At 36.2% G+C, this 23449-nt stretch overlaps 1 protein-coding gene across 3 annotated transcripts in view; it reads right to left on the bottom strand.

Moving 5' to 3' along the window:
* The window catches only part of KLF12 (Kruppel like factor 12), a 448745-nt gene that overhangs the window by 419319 nt on the left and 5977 nt on the right, over positions 1–23449 (bottom strand). Inside the window, exon 1 of one of the 3 annotated variants that reach the window (XM_030813489.1) lies at positions 2536–2659. The exons of the other annotated variants lie outside the window; for them this stretch is intronic. The gene's annotated coding sequence lies outside the window, so the exon portion shown is untranslated. Of the gene's footprint in view, positions 1–2535; positions 2660–23449 lie in introns of those variants that run through there. 3 annotated transcript variants of the gene reach the window in all.

Here is a 23449-nt window from a genome sequence, read left to right on the forward strand (position 1 = left end):
GATCATTTTGATAACACAGGTAATTCAACAGCTGTCTGTACCAATTTTTTAACTGGATAGCTTAGACACTAAAAGTGGTGTCAAACATTTAATTAAAATTTAATTATCTAAAAACATCATTTATTACTTTAAATATTGGTGAAATTGTGATTAATATACTTCACTACAAGAGGAAATTAATAGTTTCTACCATAATAAAACTCAGACCAATCTGGGGAACTTTATAAGTGAATTCCCACTTCTTTTACTCAACACTATACTTCAAGGTATAAATTTTCTTAAAATGTTTTCAAAATATTCATCTTATTGCTAAGCAATAATGCTATTTCCTGGAGATAAAAATCAGTGTGTACTTAAAACAACTGTGTTCACAGGAATTCTGCATTTTCACTGGATTATCAAGACCATGAATTAATAATATTCAACAAAACATAACTGCCTAGAAAACAGATGACTGCACTGGGCTAAACAGATGATCATTAGACACCTGCTCCAACACAACTATTGTTAGGTATTTTACTCTATTTGCAAAGACAGTAAGGTGTGTAGTAACTCAAATCTATCTTCCCACAGCCAAGCCAAACAATTCATGAAAGACTTTCTTATAGCTTCCTCTATATTATGATGGTAAAATCTTGGCAAGAAAGTCAGGTCCAATTCAAAAGAGCTCAAAGGAAAAAAAAAAAGAACTAAAGATGCTGTCTTACATTTTTTGGGCTGCTATGACAAAACACCTTAGACTGGGTAATTTATAAACAATACAAGTTTATTTATCACAGTTCTGGAAGCTCAGAAGTCCAAGATCAAGGCACCAACAGATCTGGTGTCTGAGAAAGGCCTATTCCCCACAGATGGCGCTTGTCTTCACATGGTGGAAGGGATGTGTGGGGCTAGGGTGCTCCCTTGAATTATTTTATAAGGGCACTAATCCCATTCACAAGGGTGGAGCGCCCATAACCCAATAAGCTCCCAAAGGCCCCACTTCTTAATACTATTGCATTGGAGATTAAGTTTCAACATACGAATTTTGGTGGGACATCAACAGACCATAGCAGGTGCCTTTAGGAGGCATACATGTATTCCCAGTTTGGTTTCTAACTATTCTAGGGTAGGGTCCCTATGCAATCAATTCTTCTCCAAACTCTCCAACCAAAATTTGAAACAGCAATGTCACTAAGTTAAAATAAAGAAATAGGTTGAATTTCAAGGTAACAATATCTCTACAGAAATAAAAGTAAAAAGGAAAGTTAACTCTTCACTTTCTTAGATCATTGTATGTTGGACTTACTTAAATGTGAGGTCTCTCTCACCGTGTGTGCATTTGTGCGCATGCGCACACATGTGAACCAATATAAAGAATAAAAGGCAGAGAAATAAACTACATATCAGAAACTAGAAATCAGGGAAAGCCAAGACAAACCATTAAGGGTGGCTCTATCCTTGAAATAAAAGGCAGAGAAATAAACCACATATCAGAAAGTAGAAATCAAGGAAAGCCAAGACAAATCATTAAGGGTTGCCCTATCCTGGAAAAGAATGTGCACCTCAACTGGGTCAGAGCAGGAATCAATGAAGAGCAAAGAGAAGAAACACAAAGTGGAAAATGACCTTTAGATTCTAGTGCCAACAAGTGGTCAAGACAATTGATCTTTACAAAGTTTTAAGCAACTGTGAAAGCAAAAATATTTAGTCATGAGGTACGACATTAGACAATTTGTCTTGGTAACAAAGATTAGGCTTATATACTGTACATATGGTCCTTTAATTTCCATTCCATGCAAATGCTGGCTAAGTTTTCAATGTACTATTAAGTCACATTATTTTTACTACTTTACTTCTTCACTGTGGCATTATTCATCTTCCACACAAGGAAGTGAATGTATTATAACTCACAATAGAGATCATTAAAAGGCTCTTTCAAATCTATTTTAACATATATCCCTCATCTCTTTGAGTATATGACTATGTTCTCTGCAATAGCAATAATAATAATAATAATAATTTGTCTAAACAAACCATATATCATTCTTATTTACTTAGAGTCTCTTTGGATAAACTTTTCCAATACTATTAGCAATTCAGATGACCACTTCATTCTCACTCCAATTTCTGTATAACTCTTTCAAAAACTCTAAATATATTCATTTCCATATTATTTTTCTTCAAGAATCTAAATGAAACTCTTTAAGAGCAAGAAATAAAAGTTAACATATTTATATCAAATTTTATATGAAGAGTAAATACCCTGTATTTTCAAACACACAGTTGACCTTTGAATGTGGGGGGTGAGGGTCATAGGAGTTGGGGCGCTGACCTCCCATGCAGTCAAAAATCCATGTATAACTTTTGACTCAACAAATCCTTAAATACTAGTAGCCAGCTATTCACCTAAGCCTTATTGATGACATAAACACTTGATTAACACCACTGCTATACGTATGTTACGTGTATTATACACTATATTCTTATAATAAAGTAAACTAGAGAAAAGAAAATGTTATTTAAAAAATCATAAGAAAGAAAAAACATATTTACTGTTAAGTAGAAGCGAATCATCATAATCTTCATCTTCATTGCCTTTAAACTGAGTAGGCTAAGGAGGAGGGGGAGGAGGAAGAAGAGGAAAAGGAAGAATTTGTCTTGTCTCAAGGTAGCACAGGTGGAAGAAAATCCATGTATAAGTGGACCTCTACAGTTCAAATCCATATTGTTCAAGGGTCATGTATACGTGGAAATTTATCTAAATTAATCATCCATTTTATGACAAAGAATTTTCAATAAAATCCAAAACACAGAAAAGGCATGTTAGATTTTCTAACTAGAAATTAATGTGTAAAATCCAATCACTTCAAAAAAAGAAACAGAAAACGCAATCGAAAACAAAAAATGTAATAAACACAAATATTTGAAAAAAATAGTTGACAGACAAATCATAAACTAGTTTTTGAAGATATAAAAATACAAATATGAAATTAAGAATCACTTTTAACTACTATATGGAAATTTTTAACATATATTATCTTTAAATTTCTGCTACTAAATTTAAAAGTAGCTAGAAAATTATTGAAGGTAAATGTTAATGTCAATTTTTTTTTTTTTAAATAAGAGACCTAACTGGATCAATCACTGCAAAATAGCTTTGCTGGAGTGCAGGGAGCACTGGGGGGAGTAAGTAATTGATTATTTTTAAAAGCTAACAGATACATAAGGTTTCCCGACATTTGAAGAATAGATAATATATTTTGTAATAATTTTTAAAAGAACAGATTATTTCAATGCCGTAAGAAGTACTCCAGAACACAGGAAAAGATGGGAAACTTCCTAATGTATTAGTTAAAAGCAACATACCATGATGTCAAATCATCAATATTGCAAAGAAGAAAATTGTAAGATGTCCAAAAGCATTTGATAAAATTGTAAATCTATGCTTGATTGTAATTCTTAGTAAAATAAAAATAAAAAGACAGTTCTTTAACATGATAAAATGTTAGTTCAAGCCAATGGGAACTTCCTACAAGAACACACCAACAATGACCACTTAAGAAATATAAAGAGCAAGCGGAACATTCACAACAGCAACTACTATCAAGTATCTATAGAACTGAAATCATGAAAACTGATCCGTTTTTACTAAAAAGCAACATAGAAGCTTTTAATAAACTGGCAGTATATATCATATTTCTAGAGAAACAAAATAATTAGGAAAGTCAAATGGAAGAATAAAGTGACAATCATAGCTAAGACTTTTGGGAGAAAAAAACAGGAAAAAGTATAATATTGAAATGACGTGGGACTAAGAGAGGATAGTAAACTTTAGCCAATGCTTACAAGATTTTCAAATTTTTCAAGAAAATTTGGAAATCTAGATTTTAAGTGAAATGTCACATGTTTCTCTGAAGGCTTAAGCCTTTGAAAGCACTGTCTATTTCCAAAGAAAGCATTTCTGTATGCTAAATTGGCCAGAGTGGACCTCTGCCCTATACACACCCAACACTTCCTGCCTCACCCAGAGCTCAAGGTGCTTCCTATGTTGGACAGCCCCTTCCTCTTTCTCCACCCAGTCAAATGCAACCCACCCATCAAGGTGTGGCTTATAGGCCAGTCCAACAGATCATTCTTAGAACCTCTGGTATGGATTTATCATTACTCTCCCTCTGCTACAAGAATTACAGTTCTAACAATAGATTGTAAAAACAAATAGTAACCCAATGTATTCTGTCTCTTCCTCTAGAATGGAGAGTAGGAACAGTGTCTAATAACAATACCAGCTACTATCTTACTGGCCTTTCTTTATACCAAACACTGAAATGATGCTTTCTACAGAGTTCTTCTGTAACGCTCCTAACAAATGCAAAACAGGTATTTTTCCTACTTTACAGGTAATACAGTGTTCAGAGGGGTAAGCAACTAAACAGGTCCTGGAAATAAATAGATTCTAAATTCTTTTTTGCCAGCTTCACCAATCATATCACAGCTGGTTGGTCTCGGTTGAGTTAAATTTACTTGGGACCCCGTTCTCAAACGAGGGCACTGAGGTGAGAGATACAGCAAAAATAAGAACAACGCTAAAGATAAGAACTCAAGGGTTTGTAATCTGCAAATAGGATATGAGTACTACATGAAGCCCAAGAAGATGTGATGCATTCCAGTTGTGTATTTGAAATTGACTTCAATAACATAAGTTACATTGGAAGGCTGAGGCGGGCGGATCACCTGAGGTCAGGAGTACGAGACTAGCCTGACCAACATGGTGAAACCCTGTCTCCACTAAAAATACAAAAATTAGGCAGGCGTGGTGGTGGGCGCCTGTAATCCTAACTACTCAGGAGGCTAAGGCAGGAGAATTGCTTGAACCCAGGAGGCAGGGGTTGCAGTGAGCCAAGATCCCGCCATTGCACTCCAGCCTGGGCGACAGAGCGAGACTATGTCTCAAAAAAAAAAAGTAAGAAAAATAAGAATAATATAAGTTATATCGAAAACTAACCTTTTGCATTAGCAAATTTTATTGATTCACTTGAACTTTATGTACTCAGTGAAGGAAAAACAGAACAGATGGTACTGTACTGTACCCTGAAAGAAAATTTGAATCATAAGACAACTTTTGAAATATCCTTAATATTCTTGTCATTTAAGGTACCAATAAAGTTCTTATAATACCTAATTTGTATGTTTTGTTGACATCAAAAATAAATCACCTTTAAGAGGCTTCTTTTAAAAAATTAAATAAATAAATCTTTAAAATATCTATAATCAATTTACCTTAAGAGAATTTAAAGTAATTCTAATGTAACCTGCTGAAAAATTCTAAAGCTACAAGCATTTGGGGACGTTTCATGAGCTGTGACTAAAAAAAGACAACACAACCTAGTAACAAAACTCTTTCACAAGATAATCTGAAAAGTCCAATTAATCATTCACCCTAAAGAACACATTTTTGTTTAAGTGTCTTTAAAAATTCAATAGAACATCTCACATTGAAAAACATCTGTGCCAATGGGGAAAAAAGGTCTTTTAAAAGTACTATGAGTTACTAAACCAGAAATGTATTATTTTAAAGAAGTTACAGAAATCCTCAAGATGATGTTTTCCTCTTTATTTTTAGACCTATGAAAGATATGTTTTTAAAAGTTCCACTTATAAAAAAGGCAAATATATTAAAGAAAATTAGATCATTTTTTGGCTATTTCTAAATTTGTTCGGTATTGGTTTAAGGCTAGAAAGCCATAAGCTTCAACCAATCATATTTTGGCTCAGATTTTAAGTTATTCATATTTAATATCTGTTCTTTATAGCAGAAATACATGACTCTTCTGCAAAAAGAAAAAAGGAACACCCAACTTATTACCATAGGTCAGGGGTCAGTGGACTATGACCTATGGACCAAACAGAGCCACGGCCTGTTTTTGAAACGCATGCTCCCGAAGGATAGTTTTTACATTTTTAAAGGGCTGTTAAATAAATGTTTATGTGTGTGTGTGCGTCTGTGTGTATGATATGTATGCATGACAGTGACCTTATGTGGCTAGAAAAGCCTAAAATATTATTGTCTGGCCCTTACACAAAAGTTTACTGACCCTGTCAGAATATAAAAAGTTCTCTATACAGGCATGCCTTATTTTGTTACACTCCATTTTACTGAACTTTGCAGATATTGTATGTGTGTGTGTGTGTGTGTGTTTTGTTTTGATTTGTTTTTTTACAAATTAAAAGTTTTTGGCAATGTTGAGTCGAGCATGTCTATTAGTGCAATTTTTCCAACAGCACGTGTCACATTTTGGTAATTCTTGCAATGTTTCAGACTTTTCTATTATTGTATCTGTATTTGTGAGCTGTGATCTTTGATGTTACTCTTGGGACTGGCTTCGGGGCAACACAAATCCTGACCTTCTAAGACAGTGAACTTGATAAATAGATGTTGTGTGCATTCTTACTGCTCCACCAACTGGCAATTCCTTCATCTCTCTCCCGGAGACTTAACAACACTAAAATTGGGCCAATTAATAAACCTCAAAGGCCTCTAAGTGTTCAAGTAAAAGAAAGCATCACCTGTCTCTTAATTTAAATCAACGCTAGAAATGAGTAAGTTTAATGAGGGAGGCAGGATGAAAGCAGAGACAGACCGAAAGCCAGGCCTCTTGTGCCAAAGAGCCAAGTTGTGAATGCCAAGCAAAAGTTCCAGAAGAAAATTGAAAGTGTTACTCCACCAAAAACATGAATAAGAAAACGAAACAGCTTTAATGCTGATGAGAGAGTAAGTCTGAGTGGTCTGGATAGAAGCTCAAACCAGCCACAACATTCCCTTAAGCCAAAGCCTAATCCAGGTCAAGCTCCTAACTCTCTTTAATTTTGCAAAGACCAAGGGAGGTGAGAAAGTTGCATTGGAAGCCAGAAGAGTTTGGTTCATGAGGTTTAAGAAAAGAAGCCATCTCCATAACATAAAGGTGGAAGGCGAGGCAGCAAATGCTGATGAGGAAGCTGCAACAAGTTATCCAGAAGATCTAGCTAAGATCACTGATGAAGGTGAATATACTAAAAAACAAAAACAAACAAACAAACAAACAGATTTTCAACGTAGACAAAACAGCAACCTATGGCAAGAAGAGGCCATGGAGGACTTTCATATAGTTAGAGAGGAGAAGTCAATGACTGGCTTTACAATCTCAAAGCACAGGCTGACTGTTAGGGAATAATGTACCTGGTGACTTTAAATTGAAGCCAATGCTCACTCACTATTCTGAAAAATTATGCTAAATCCACCCTGCCTGTGCTTTATAAATGGAACAACAAAGCCTGGATAATGGCACATCTACTTACAGCATGGTTTATTAAATACTTCAAACTTACTATTGAGATGTACTGCTCAGAAAAGATTCCTTTCAAAATATTACTGCTCATTGACAATGCACCTAGTCACCCAAGAGCTCTGACACAGATGTATGTAGAACTAGATTAAAGCTGTTTTCATGCCTAACACAACATCCTTTCTGCAGCCCAAGGATCAAGGAGTTATCTCAACTTTCAAGTCTTATTATTTAAGAAATACATTATGTAAAGATATACTTGCCATAGATAGTGACTCCTCTGATGGATCTGGGCAAAGTAAATTGAAGACCTTCTGGAACCGATTCATCATTCTAGATGTCCTAAGAATATTTGTGATTTACGCAGGAGGTCAAAATATCAACATTAGAAAGAGTTTAGAAGAAGCTGATTCCAACCCTCACGGATGACTTGGAGAAGTTCAAGGGTTCAGTGGAGTAAGTAACTGAAGATGTGGTGGAAACAGCAAGAGAAACAGAATTAGAAGTAGAGCCTGAAAATGTGACTTAATTGCTGCAATCTCACAATAAAACTTTCATGGATGAGGAGCTACTTCTTACAAACAAAGTAAGTGGTTTCTTGAGTTGGAATCTACTCCTGGTGAAGATGCTGTGAACATCGATGAACTGCCATGGCCACCCCGACTTTCAGAAGCACCACCCCGATCAGTCAGCAGCCATCAACATCCAAGCAAGACCCTCCACCAGCAAAAAGATTATGACTGATTTAAAGTCCAAAAGAATGTTAGCATTTTTTAGCAATGAAGTATTTTTAATTTAAGGCACGTAGGTTTTTTTTTAATCACAATGCTATTGTGTGCTTAATAGGTCATTATAATGTAAACATAACTATTAGGCTTTGGGAAAATAAAAAAAATTCTAGTGACTTGCTTTATTGAGATATTTGCTTTACTGTAGTGGTCTAGAACCAAACTCACAGTATCTCTGAGGTATGCCCATAATTAAGGTCTTATATGTGGGTCACTGACATCATACTACACTCTAAGCTGCCAAAGAGATTGAGTCAGAAGATTAAGGGATGAAGTATGAATGAAAGGCGATTTTTAAAAATATATTTAATAATATTTACAGCAGAGACACACTATTAAAATATGAGATATGGCAGCATCAAGTTGTCAACGTGGGTTCAAGAAATTGCCCTACTCTCAATACTTGAAAATACTGGAGTTTTAGATGGGTGTTCATCTCACAGATGGGGTTTAAAGGAGCATAACGTGCTATGTCATACACATGTCCTCCTCCCTCTAATCCTCCACTCCCTTTTTGCCAGGAATAGTCTTACTCGTCATTCAAACACAGATAAAATGCTTCTTTCTCAATGAATACTCTAAATCATGGGGCCCCAACCCCCAGGGCCATGGACCAGTACCTGTGAACTGTGCATGAGAGAGATCTATGTTGCATGTTCCTTATGAGAATCTAATGCCTGATGATCTGAGGTAGAAACCATTCCCACTCTCTCCCAGTCTATGGGAAAATTGCCTTCCATGAAACAAGCCCTGGTGCCAAAAGGGTTGGGGACTACTGTTCTAAATCCTCCAAATTAACAAAGTTAGTTATCCCCTTCAAAGCTTTCAGAACTTTCTGTACAATTATTTTTTATAGAACTTGTAACATTGTATTACGTTTTTGTTTACTTTTCAAAGATTTTTGAATTCCTGGTGGCAAAGACCTTATAACCACTAGCATTCCACATAATACATTGCCCATAGTGAGTTGATTAACTTCCTGTGGCTGCCCTAACAATTTTTCACAAACCTGGTGACTAACAACAGAAATTATTCTCTCACAGTTGTAGAGAAGGGAAAAGCAAGGCCACAACTCCTTCAAAGGCTCTAGAAGAGAATCTTTTCCACCAGGCATGGTGGTTCACGCCTGTAATCCCAGCACTTTCAGAGGCTGAAGCAGGTGGATCACCTGAAGTCTGGCCAACACAGTGAAACCCTGTCTCTACTAAAAATACAAAAATTAGCCAGGCGTGATGGCAGGTACCTATAATCCCAGCTACTTGGGAGGCTGAGAAAGGAGAATCACTTGAACCTGGGGGACAGAGGTTGCAGTGAGCCAAGATCATGCCACTGTACTCTAGCCTGGGCAACAGAGTGAAACTCTGACAAAAAAAAAAAAAAAAAAAAAAGAATCTTTTCCGTGCCTCTTGCAACCTCTGGTGGCTGCTGGCACTAGTTGGTATTCCTTGGCTTGTAGCCACATCCTTCCAATCCCTGCCTCTGTATTCTTATTGCCTTTTCCTCCTCTGACGCTTGTAAGGACACTTGTCATTGAATTTAGAGCTTACCTAAGAAATTCAGGATGTTCTTATCTCACATCTTTAACATAATTACATGTGCAAAAACCACCTTCCAAACAAGGCAATATTCACATATTCCCAGGATTCAGACGTGGGTATATCTTACTAAGATTTAGCATTCCACACACTATCGTTGCCATATGGTAAACACGTGCTCAGTTTCCTTACCTTAGACCCACATGAAATAAACTTACAGATAAACCCAAAAATGAGGAAAAGTGGAAACAGGAAAACTTAATTTCTTCCCTTCTCTGCTAATGTCCTCTTTGAAAAGGAACCACTGAGGCATAGCCAGAAAGCTTCACCAGCATTTTTTTTACTGAGAAATTACTAAGGATTACTTAACACAATGCCCAATGACAGATCACTGGAGACCATTTCTTCGCTCCTAGGGAAAAAAGGCCAGAGATATATTTTCTTCCTCACAAAGCAACACTCTTATTCACATCTAGTGGGAACCTGCTTTAAGTGAAGTTTCAATTTCTTTAAATTCTTTATACGTGGCCATGAACGTTTTACAGCATGTGTAGTTGTACATGAATGGTAGAAAGCCAAACTACTAAGAATTTATCCTTATAGGAAATTTAAGTGTTTAAAGCCTTACCTCTCAAGATTTTAGGCTTTCATTTGAAACAGAATCCCTTGCACATCATGAACATTCAGTGAGAATAAGTTGATTCCCATGGCTATGATTGTTTCCTAGACACAGTTTAAGATGTCATAGCAGAACTTTTCAGAAAGTATTTTAACCTTACAAAGATCAAAGACTGCTATGATCTTCAAATCAGGGTTGGAAACTAGGATAGAAATTTCAAAACTTCTATAAACTATAATTAGGCCTGAAATAATTGTTCTGTTCAAGGTTTACATTATTAACTGGAGGGACCAATTAACTACTATTAATATAGTACTATCTAGCAGATTATAAAATAATGCTGGTAATAGAATGTATCCATAGACTCAAACTCTTCAAATAAAACATCCCTAATATCCCACCATACCAGGGAACCAAAATAATGAAAACTTAGCCAAGAGAAAACATAAGAAAAATGTCAATCAACTTGCTGCAAGATTTGGTAAAAAATCTATTTTCTCTACTCTTATCGTAACATAAGTTATGAAAATTCCAGTCAATTAGCTAAAATAATGTAATCATTTCAAATAGAATTATTGGTATTTCCTCTACTTATCAGTTTATTAAAAAAATAAGGTTTAAAGAAAGACTGATTCTGATCAACTTGATTCACAATTAGAACAGCATCTACCCTGGTAACAAAAAGAACACTCAGCACCCAGTCCATGGTTTCTAGATATCATTCTACAATGAAATGAGAGACCACTGGAGGATTGGCTGATTTGGTAGCTGTGGCAGGGAAAATATGAGATGAGCCTGGAGAATCCTGTAATACCAGAAAGTTAACAAAGTATTCAAAAACAAAAGGACAAGGGGATGTCACTGGGCCACAAGAGCAAATCTGAAAGTGGTCTTTGGTCAAAGCCAGAAAAATCTAAGTGAGAGACTAACACGGTATTAGCTTATGACTCCATATGTAAAATATATATGCATGTATCCACGCCAATATAAATTTAAAAATAAATGGGGGAGAAGAAAATAATCTATAGAATTCTAAATATGATATGTAGTTATTTCTTAAGAGTAGGCAAGACTTAGTGACTCACTTCCACAGAACAGAGTATGGAAATGGAAAAAAATTACAGTAGAGAAGCTTGGCAAATACCACTTTAACCAAGTAATTAAGGTTAAGATCATCAGTGGTATCTTGTGGATATCATGATATGATACAATGATACCCCGATATGATACACTGAGAAGGGTACTTCACGTCTGTGATATTGTTTTCCAATACCCCCTAAGCCAGTCTAATCATGAGAAAAGCATCAGATGAACCAAAACTGAAGGACATCCTATAAAATACCTGACCAGTACTCCTCAAAACTCTTAAGGTAATGAAATAAAAAGACAGACTAAGAAACTGCCACAAAACAGAAAACTTAACAGGTGTAACAACTCAAAGCAATATGGTACCTTGTTCATATCCTAAAAGATAAAGCAGACATTAATGGAAAAGCCAGTGAAATCCAAACAACAATAACCTACCAATGTTGGTTTCCTGGCCTTGATAAACAACGCCATGGTAATTCTCAGAGGTGACAGTGTGCTGGCAGTCCTCACAGCCCTCGCTTGCTCTTGGCACCTCCTCTGCCTGGGCTCCCACTTTGGCAGCACTTGAGGAGCCCTTCAGCCCACCGCTGCACTGTGGGAGCCCCTTTCTGGGCTGGCCAAGGCGAGAGCCGGCTCCCTCGGCTTGCGGGGACATGTGGAGGGAGAGGCGCCAGCGGGAACCGGGGCTGCGCGCGGTGCTTGCAAGCCAGCTGGAGTTCCGGGTGGGCGTGGGCTTGGTGGGCCCCGCACTCGGAGCAGCCGGCCGGCCCTGCCCGCCCCGGGCAATGAGGGGCTTGGCACCCTGGCCAGCAGCTGCAGAGGGTGTACTGGGTCCCCCAGCAGTGCCAGCCCACCAGCGCTGCACTCAATTTCTCACCGGGCCTTAGCTGCCTTCCCATGGGGCAGGGCTCGGGACCTGCAGCCCGCCATGCCTGAGCCTCCCACCCCCTCCATGGGCTCCTGTGCGGCCTGAGCCTCCCCGACGAGCGCCACCCCCTGCTCCAGGGCGCCCAGTCCCATCGACCACCCAAGGGCTGAGGAGTGCGAGCGCACGGCGCGGGACTGGCAGGCAGCTCCACCTGCAGCCCCGGTGCGGGATGCACTGGGTGAAGCCAGCTGGGCTCCTGAGTCTGGTGGGGACGTGGAGAACCTTTATGTCTAGCTCAGGGATTGTAAATACACCAATCAGCACCCTGTGTCTAGCTCAGGGTCTGTGAATGCACCAATCGACACTCTGCATCTAGCTACTCTGGTGGGGCCTTGGAGAACCTTTGTGTCGATACTCTGTATCTAACTCATCTGATGAGGAGGTGGAAAACTTTTATGTCTAGCTCAGGGATGGTAAACACACCAATCAGGGCCCTGTCAAAACAGACCACTCGGCTCTACCAATCAGCAGGATGTGGGTGGGGCCAGAGAAGAGAATAAAAGCAGGCTGCCTGAGCCAGCAGTGGCAACCCGCTCTGGTCCCCTTCCACACTGTGGAAGCATTGTTCTTTCGCTCTTTGCAATAAATCTTGCTACTGCTCACTCTTTGGGTCCACACTGCATTTATGAGCTGTAACACTCACCACGAAGGTCTGCAGCTTCACTCCTGAAGCCAGCGAGACCACGAGCCCACTGGGAGGAACGAACAACTCCAGACGTGCCGCCTTAAGAGCTGTAACACTCACTGCGAAGGTCTGCAGCTTCACTCTTGAGCCAGCGAGACCACGAACCCACTAGAAGGAAGAAACTCTGAACACATCTGAACATCAGAAGGAACAAACTCCGGACATGCTGCCTTTAAGAACGGTAACACTCACCGCGAGGGTCCGCAGCTTCATTCTTGAAGTCAGTGAGACCAAGAACCCACCAATTCCGCACACAATTCTACTAGGTGTCATTACACATTGTTAGTTTTTGTATGTGTGTGTATGTGCTTTTTGAAGTCCTTATCTGCTAGACAAATATATTAACGTATTTATGGGTAAAATTATATGTCTGAAATTAGTTGTTCAGAGTGAGTGAGGCCAGAGATTTATGAAACAAGATGGCAAAATGTTGAGAATTGTTAAGGTTAAGTCTGGGTGCATGAGGGTTTCTTATACTATTCTCACTACTTTTGTATGTTTAAAATTTCTCATAATAAAAGAGATATTTAAAAATATTTTAAATGTCTATGATTTAGTCAACCTTCTTTAAATAAAAGTTTTTAAAACAAGCCACATGTCTCACAATGCTTAATGAACTTTGCAAAGTTTGTTATATTGTTAAATAAAATTTTTAAGGATCAAAAAAACAAAAAACTTTTTAAGTGCTTGATTAGTTATGTTGTAAAGGAAAGCTGGTTTCCTCTGAATGGTGTCACTTTCCATACATTATGTTAATCTATTTCCTGGTAGATAAGAGAATGAAGGACAAAGTGGCTGACTCAGTTGCAAAGGCTGGTAGGTCAAGGCAATGAAAGAGAAATGCACTCTCACATTACATTTATTAAATTATGGTCAAAAAGTTTCAAAACTGATATGAAAATGGAATTAAACCAGTCCCTGTGATATATTACCATCCCCCCAAAACCCAATTTACAAATCAACCTTTCCAACATCTTAATTGTAAGAGGGTGCAAGTCTATTAAGATAGGAAGCTGCACATGCTCATGTGCACACACAAACACATACCTCTTCCCAAGAACAAAGACTACAAAGAGAAAAAAATAATGAAAGAAAAGATGTAGTACTTGAAAGATCCAGGAGACCAAACAAGTGAAGAGAAAACTAAAGTAGAAAAAGAAATAAATAAAAGAAAGACAATAATACGTCAACTTCTTACCATAATAATTATTTATCTCAGTATCTACTGTTCTCTTATATATAATGGCAGGAAGTAAATCAAAAATTATAAGGGCAGGGCACAATGGCTCACGTCTGTAAACCCAGAAACTTGGGAGGCCAGGGCAGGCAGATCACCTGAGGCCAGGAGTTCAAGACCAGCCTGGGCAACATGGCAAAACCCCATCTTTACTAAAAATACAAAAATTATCCAGGTGTGGTGGCATGTGCCTGTAATCCCAGATACTTGGGAGGGTGAGGCAGAGAATTGCTTGAACCGGGGAGGCAGAGGCTGCAGTGAGCTGAGATCACACCACTGCACTCCAGCCTGGGCGACACAGCGAGACTCTATCTCAAAAAATAAAAGACAAGACAGAAAAACAAAGCAAGAAACTACCACTGTCAACAGATAAACCTGTCAACACAAGCAGACCCTGAGATAGCAGAGATACTGAAACTAACAAATTGAGAGTTGCAAAATAATTATAATTAAAATGTAAAAGAATCTGGAGGAAAGGGTACAACATGCATGAACAGAGAAATTAAGCAAAGGGGTACAATTTTTTTTACATCATAAAAAGTGCTAGGCAAATAACTTCTATGAAAAGTTAAGAATTCTTTCACTGAGCTTACAACAGACCTGACACAGCAGGAAGAATTAGTAAACTTGAGGACAGATCAATACAAATTATTCAGACTAAAACTTGAATAGATGGGGGAGAGGTACAGAAGATTCAAGACTTGTGGGGCAATACCAAGTAGTCTAATGTGCTTGTCAACATAGTCCAAAGGGAAAAGAGAAGAGAAGGGAGGGAGAGCAATAGAAACACTGAAAAAGTAATGGGTAGAAATTTATGAAAAACTAAGAAAAATGATAAAGCAGCTTAGAGAATCCAACACATGACAATTATAAATGATAACACACCTATATGCATCACAGTAAAACTGCTGAAAACCAAAGTCAAAGAAAAACCTCCTGAAGGCAGCCAAAGAAAAGAGAAAAAAAGAAACATTACATATAGACAAAAAAAAAAAATAAGAATTTCAAAAGATATCTTTTCAGAAGTACCTAAATGAGAGGATACTGGAGCAATATCTTTAACATAATGGGGGAAAACTGTCAACCCAGAATTGAATACCCACCTAAAATACTTCAGAAACCAAAGCATATAGATACCTTTACATAAACAAGAGCTGAGAAATGTCATTCCCAGCAGATTGTACCGCAACAAATTATTTAAGTAGGTCAGGCACAGTGGCTCATGCCTGTAATCCCAGCACTTTGGGAGGCCAAGGTGGGCAGATCACCTGAGGTCAGGAGTTCAAGACCAGCCAGGCCAACATGGCGAAACCCTGTCTCTACTAAAAATACAAAAATTAGCTGGGCGTGGTGGCAGGCGCCTATCAGGAGCTACTCAGGAGGGTGACCCACGAGAACTGTTTGAACTCAGGAGACAGAGGTTGCAGTGTGCTGAGGTCACGCCACTGCACTCCAGCCTGGGTGACAGAGCAAGACTCTGTCTCAAAAAAATAAAAAATAATAATTATTTAGGTAAAGAAAGAATTTATTTAGGTAAAATTAATGTGATACTATATAAAAACATATCTACATAAAGAAATAAAAAAAACCCTGGAACTAACAAAAATATGAGCAAGAATTTTAAAACACATTTTTGTCTGATGTTGAATCTATATTAAAGGTAACTTATTGTTTAAAGCAAACACAGTAGCCAGGAAATGGATAGGCTATAACATGTGTAAGTAAAATATGTGAAGAAAATAGCACAAACAATGAAAGAGAAAAAAATGGCAATATACTAAGATTCTGCTATCATACAGTAAGGTAAAGTATTATCTGAAGGTAGGCTGTGAGAAGTTGATGTATATTAGAGTCACCACTAAAAAATATAAAACAAACAGATTAACTAATAAGCCAATGACGGAGATTATATAAAATACTAAAAAATAATCAAGCCCAAATAAAGAAAGATACTGGGGACTATGAGAGAACAAAATGAGAAAAATAGAAAACAAATCGCAAGTTCCAGATACCCAATTATACAAAAAGTACTTTACATTAAATTGCCAAAACACTCCAAATAAAAGTTAGAGATGGTAAGAACAGAGGTCAATTCACTAAGAAAACACAACAATCCTGATGTGCACACACCTAATAACAGAGTTTCAAAATACATAAAGCGAAAACTGACAGCACTGAAAAGAGAATTAGAGAAATTCACAACTGTAATTCAATACTTTCCCAATAACTGACAGAATAAGGAGTCAAAAAATCAGTAACAATATAGAACAATATAGAATTCTCCAGTGAATTCTCCCATACTTTTATGGAAGAAATAGTACCAATTCTACACAAAATATTCCAAAAAATAGAAGAGAATGAAAAACTTCCCAACTCATTATACGACGTTATGAATACCCTGAAACCAGTATCAGATGAATACATTAAAAGAAAAAAGCTAATGACCATTATCCCATTAAACAAAACAAAACAAGCAAACAAAAAACTCTTAAAAATCAAATCCAGCTATGCATAAGATCAAAGCTTATGTAACCAATGCATATTTTTGAAATATAAAAAATAAGACATGAGGAAATGAAAAACATCCACATTCTTGAATTGGGATGATACAATCCATTGCAAATAACATTAAAATGTTAATTATCCCAGGAGTATATATAATTTAATGCAATCCCAATTAAAATCACAACAGGGTTTTTGAATATTTTTTTCCCAAGGGAGGTGTGATGAGGGATAAAATATTCCTCACATATGAATGCTAGCTGCAAGCATTAGAATACCTAAGAAAATTTATAAAGAAAGTCAGGTACTACAGGATATACGAAAACATTATATGACAAATGTGAAATTTATATTATCTGGAAAAAGAACAGATTACCTCAAAATTGCTGCTGATACAATGGTATGTCTATGCTCTGAAACTAAAAAGTAGACTCCCTCTCTTATACCATATACAATAATAAATTCCAAATAGATTAAAGACAAAAATGGGGGGAAAAATTAAATCTAGTGAGATTACATGCCTACTTTATCAATGGAGAAAACCTTAAAACAGGACACCAGAGAGAAAGAGAAGGAATTGCTTATATATTTTTAAGGTTGTATATCAAGATACTTCTTGAACAGGCAAGAGATAAAAGATCAGCTTATGAAAAAAAATTACTTGCAATGGAAATGTCAGGCAGATGGTTAGTGGCTTTAATATAAAATGAATTCCCACAAAAGGACGATAACCAATTTTTTTAAATGGGCAAAGAATATGAAAGGACAATTCTTAGAATAATTCTAATTTGCCTACAAACATCAGAAAAGATGTTCAAAGTCACTAACAATCAGAAAATACTAATTCCAGTAACAATAAGATATTACCACACAATTATCAGACTGGGAAACATGAACTATTGCTGATGGTGATTGGGGAGAGCGTATTTGCCTGCATTGCTGGTAATAATGTGAATTACTATATCCTTGTCAAAGCAATGTGGCAACATTTATGAAAATTGATACATCTTGAATGGATGGTCCTATCTCTGGGAATCTGTTCTTTAGGTCTCTCAGAAGATACCTATAAAGTTATTTATTACATCATTAGTTCAAAAGTGGCAAAAACTGGAAACACAGTATTTCCCTCTAATAAATGAGTGATTGAGTAGACTATGAAATAACCACTCCTTGGAATACAATATAACAATTTTTTAATTGATTAGAACAGTAGCAGCTGAGAAGGATTTCTTTTAGGCAGCACTGAATGAAAAAAGATAAAAGAGTTTCAAAAAAACTCCTGCCATTTTTGTAAGCAGTGACTAAAAAACTGTGTGTATGTGTTCCTAACGCTTGAGAACATGGATAAAAATATAAAAGGACACATAATTGTGCTAAAAACATAAGGTATGGACTAATGGAATGCTATTTTTGGCTAGAAGAAAAAGAACTAAGTAAAAGACAAAACAGTTCACTAAAAAAAAAAAAAAAAATGAATTTTAAAGTTTCCATACAAGTATACCCACTTTTATCAGAATATTTGTAAACAACGCCCATTAAAGCGAGCTTTTGCAAAACAATGCTTATTTTCTAACGATCTTCAGTTGTGTTTCTTTGAAAACTTAAAGAGTCACAGAAGTAAAAAATAAAAATAAATCACATGTAAATATCATAAATACCTATCTGTGCGTTGGTTGGAAACATAAAATGAAATGCGTTTAAAATGTATTATACACATTTAAGATAAAAAAAATGTGCAAAACGTTTTTGAAATAAAAAACTTACGAAAGTACATACTTAAATAGAAAAAGTGTTTCTAGTAAGATTAAAAGTACTCCAAAGAGACTACAGCATAAATCTAAAAATATCTAGGGTACCTTTTAGGCACATTAAAGATCTAAAAGAAATAAACTAATCCAGAATATATCAGCTTGGGCTTGCCTTTCGGCTTAGCTATCCTGCTTCTTTCTTGATCTGCCTACATCGTAGGACAAAGCCCATGCTTTATCTAAGTATGTATTTACAGCACCTAGCACAAGCCTTGGCACATGGTAAATGCCCTAACTTTCTTCGAAGAGTATGGATGTCTCTAACTACACACTCTCTATTCCAGGGTCAACGGGTTGATCTCTCTGGGCTGTTACATATGGATTTTTTCTACCTTTTTAAAGTGCATTTTGGAAGAAGGTAAAAATTCATCTGATATTCACTGGGCATTTCATATGAGCTAGACACTAGTGACACTTCTTTTACGTAATGTGGACTTGCAAAGTTTTTACTTATCGAGACTAAATGGAAGTCAGAAAGACAGTAGTAATTATGCAATGGGAAAAAACTATTTTACTGGTGTTGGCAATTAGGGTTCTAGTTCTGCCAATTTCTAGACTTTTACCTTCTCTTGATTTTAGTGTTCTCATCAATTACATGGGTAATATGTGTTCAATCCACCATACAGAACTATCAAGATGAAACTAAAACCACTCTAAACCACCAGGCACAAAGCAATTTTTGTTGTTGTTGTTAGCCCGTACTTATCAAGTATTCTAAACTGTGTTAATTTCTTATTTATAAATAAAACACAAGGTAACTGCCTCAGCCTAGAGCCTTGGTATAATTCCACTACACTCAGTATAGTGCTAAAAAAAAATTCCATTAACGCTTTTAATCGACTCATTGAGTTCATTTCTTTCTTCAATGAAATATTTTGTGTTTGCTGAAATTACCTGTATTCATATCTAAAGCAGAAGAGCAAATGCATACTCTAAAGTCTGCTGGCCTTGAAATATCCACCTACTTCAATGCTTCTTTCTAAATATCCCTTCAGGCAACACTTCTGATAAACTACAACTACGGTCTTCTGCAAAATTTATGTTTTCAAGTTTCTCCTTCCATTGTTCTCACGTTTTAAAAAATTGTATTCCTCTTAATATTTAAACAATATTTTAATACAAATTAAATATTCCCATTATTTAAAAGATTTTTTTGTCAAAGTTAAAATTCCAATCATTTAAAAGTAAAATACTATACAGCACATTTTTTCAAAAATATGGAAGACCTTCATTAGACAGCATCACATAGAGTGCATTTAAAGTTGTATTCATCAATTTTCTTTGCTTTTGTAGCCCAAATAAACCATCTCTAAACTCATTATAACACCATGTATCCTATTGGCCAAGCACATCCTAGAATCTATTTTTGGAAAAGAAAACTTCCTGGTGATACGGCAAATGATAAAAATTTGCCAATACACCATAAAACCATCAGCTCTAAAAGGTAACAGAAAAAAATAAGTGGGAAATCACCACAGCTGCCAAAATATGTTTTTAATTTGCATTCATCCATTAGCAGGTTTGCTTTTCCTATTAAAAAATATAAACTGGGCCGCATGTATTGGCTCACACCTGTAACCCCAGCAGCAAGGCGGGTGTATCACTTGAGATCAGGAGTTGGAGACCAGCCTGGCCAACATGGTGAAACCCCGTCTCTACTAAAAGCACAAAAAATCAGCTGGGCATGCTGGCACACACCTGTAGTCCCACCTACTTGGGAGGCTGAGGCAGGAGAATCGCTTGAACCCAAGAGGCGGAGGTTGCAATGAGCTGAGATGGTGTCACTGCACTCCGGCCTGAGCAACAGAGCAAGACAACGTTTAAAAAAATATATATATATATACACACACACACACACACACAGTTTATATTAAAAAAACACACTGTTTACATAAAAAGATATACATATACACTGTTTATATAACGAATCTTTTCCGTATATCTACTAAAACCCTGAAACCTCAATTTCCCAGATAGAAACAATTTTTCCCCAGGTACTTTAAACAACTTACAGCACTTGGTCCATTTATCACAAATTACCTTATATTATAATGTGCCACATAATTCTTACCCCCCCTCCTTGATTTTCAGCTCACTAACGATATTGAATATTGTCCTACCCATTTTCATATAAGGGTCTATAGACATAGTAGGAGCTAAATACGTGTAAGTCAAACGGATAACTGAAGCATGTTCTAATAAAAATAACATTATTATTACTTGTATTATGTCCCTAACTTTGATAGCTTTATCCAATAGCAGAATGCATATTAGCCAGAATTTATTGGTCTACTATTACCACTGCTGTAGAACATCCTATAGCAGTTTACTTCTAAAATAATTTTTTGGATAAGGTATCATAATTTGTTTTACTACATATATCAGCAAACAATTGACTTCTTTACTGAAGTATATCTTGCAGTAAACGTATTCTAGTAAACATAGTATGTCAATATAATCTACAACAAATATAATAATACAGCCTCTAAACCATATTTATTTGTATAATACTTCCATTTTTGCTCTATTTTACAGTAAGGCTAAGTCTGGAATATTACATTTAATGCTAGAAGGAGGTAAGAGTAACACAAGGGGAAAGTCCAGGGGGCTTTCTAGCGTTCAGCTCTCTAAAGCTAACTGGCTATTCACTATAAGTTCATTACTTTACTTTGCTGAAAATCAATTTCCACATCTATGAAATAAAAATCATAATACAGTTCATAATAAGAGTTCAACAGTAAAACAGAAAGCACAATATAGTGCATATAGCACATATGTGCTGTATTACGTCATATGACATATACTATACATGACATATAAGTTGTACAATTCAAATATATATTAAATGATACAAATACATATGATACATAGGCTATGAGGATTACTATACCTATATTATACAAATATCATTGAATATTAATTTAATAAAGGATGGAATCTAATAATTGTATGAGATTTTGTACGTTTTCTTCTGAAAGCATACAAAACTCAAATATGCAGAAGTGAAGGGACCAGACATGTTTTAAAGGAGACTCGTTCTCACAGACAAAAGGAAAATCACAAAATCTGCCATTATATACAATCTATTAGTCACTAAAAGTATCTGTATTTTTTGCGTTCTATTTCATTTTTTTCACAATTCATCAGCTTAACTCCATGCAGCACTTCCAATAAAGACTCATCACTTTCAGCACATCTAATGATTATTATCTCAATTTTATATCAAGATAATAAACTGTTTCTCATAACTAGATGCTTTCATTTTCCCCTTTTCCACTCATTTTGTTAAAATAAGGTAAAAAGCAATAAAATTTTCCAAATAATTTTTGAAATTTTTGCCAAAAGTGGCAAAGTCACAGTTCTGTAGCAGGTGGGGGTTACTTGGCAAGACAGCAACACAAACAGCCCAAAAAAGGCATTCATCAAACGATGTTCATAAGTCAAAATCCAGTATATAAATGGCATTTCAGAGGTGACACATATAGTATTCCGTGTGCCAGTTATTTGAAAAGTCAATGATATAAAAGCCAAGGGCTACCAGTACCTGTTTACTAAAGAGTACATACTAAACACACTAACATATGAAAAACCAAGTTCTTAACTTCTGTATTATACTAGGTATACAATAAGGAGTATTTTATTTTGTACCTACTATTTACTCTGAATAGCTGTTTGTTGTTACTATTGTTTTAGAGACAGGGTTTTCAAGGCTGGAGTGCACTGGCTCAGTTGATCATAGCTCATTGCAGCCCTGAACTCTGGGATCAAGGGATCCTCCTGCCTTAGCCTCCCAAGTAAATGGGAACACAGGCACATGCCACCATACCTGGCCTGAATGGCAGCTTTTAAGAGAGGCATCAATACACTAGAGCAAATATTTATAAATGCAGCATGGTTTAATTCTACTATACTACAAGATTTCTTTTTGCAAGAATAAATAAAAATGTTTTTCAGGGAAATAAAGCGAATTGAGGAATGGTTGACAGAGTTGAATATATTTAGCTACTTAGGGTGGAAAAGACCACGATAGGGGCATTTAGAACAAGACAAATCAACAAACAACACCAGAAGGAATACTGTGAGCTGTGAGAATACCGACCGGAACACAGTGTATTCTAAAAGCAGCGGATGATAAATAAGAGAGTCCCATAAAAAGTGATGTTGATGTTTGCAGTGATAATCATAACATGAATTGGAGTCAGGGAAGATACCTGTAACATGGAAAGAGTCTAAATCATTCATACTGAAGAGCTAGTTTGAGTTTGTTTCTTTGCTCTTGCAACAGTGTAAAAAAATTTTTTTTGTTTCTTTTTTAACTGGAGAAAATGCAGTTGGGGAGAAATCATGTAAGTGTGTGATTATAAATAGGTATTCAATAAATGTACAAATAACATGTAAGATCCTCATTATCTACCTTTATTGTGCATGTTGTATAATGTTAGTTATGAACAACACATAGCATGTTGCAACAATGTTTGAGTCTAACCAAGTGACTTTTAAGCCATAAATCAGACATAGCTTAATCAACACAATCTTGATTTAACTGAGGATTTGCAGTTCAATGTACTGCACGAAATTATAGTACATCACAAATTTAATAATTTTATTTTAAAAATTAAGGGCATTTTTTTTTTAATGACCAGTTGACAGAAGCTTCAGGTGACTCATTAAAGAAGTAGCCTGCAGATTGTCAATCTCTAATCATTGTTCATCTTTATTTTCAATTTTCTGTAAATGATCATGTGAACTGTAATTTCATGTATTTTTCTTTTGACGAGCTTAGATACTTCACCTGTATTATATAAATGTTAATAATCAGTAACTTTTATACCAGCTACGTTGAAACTTTTTAAGAGTGACTTTCTCAAGGTCACAGAGCAAATCTCTGGTGAGACAGGAATGGAATTCATGACCTTTGACTGCCAGAGTTTTCTACCCACACTCGGAAATTCCTTCC

This window comes from Nomascus leucogenys, chromosome 5 (genome assembly GCF_006542625.1).
Source record: "Nomascus leucogenys isolate Asia chromosome 5, Asia_NLE_v1, whole genome shotgun sequence".
Taxonomy (NCBI): domain Eukaryota; kingdom Metazoa; phylum Chordata; class Mammalia; order Primates; family Hylobatidae; genus Nomascus; species Nomascus leucogenys.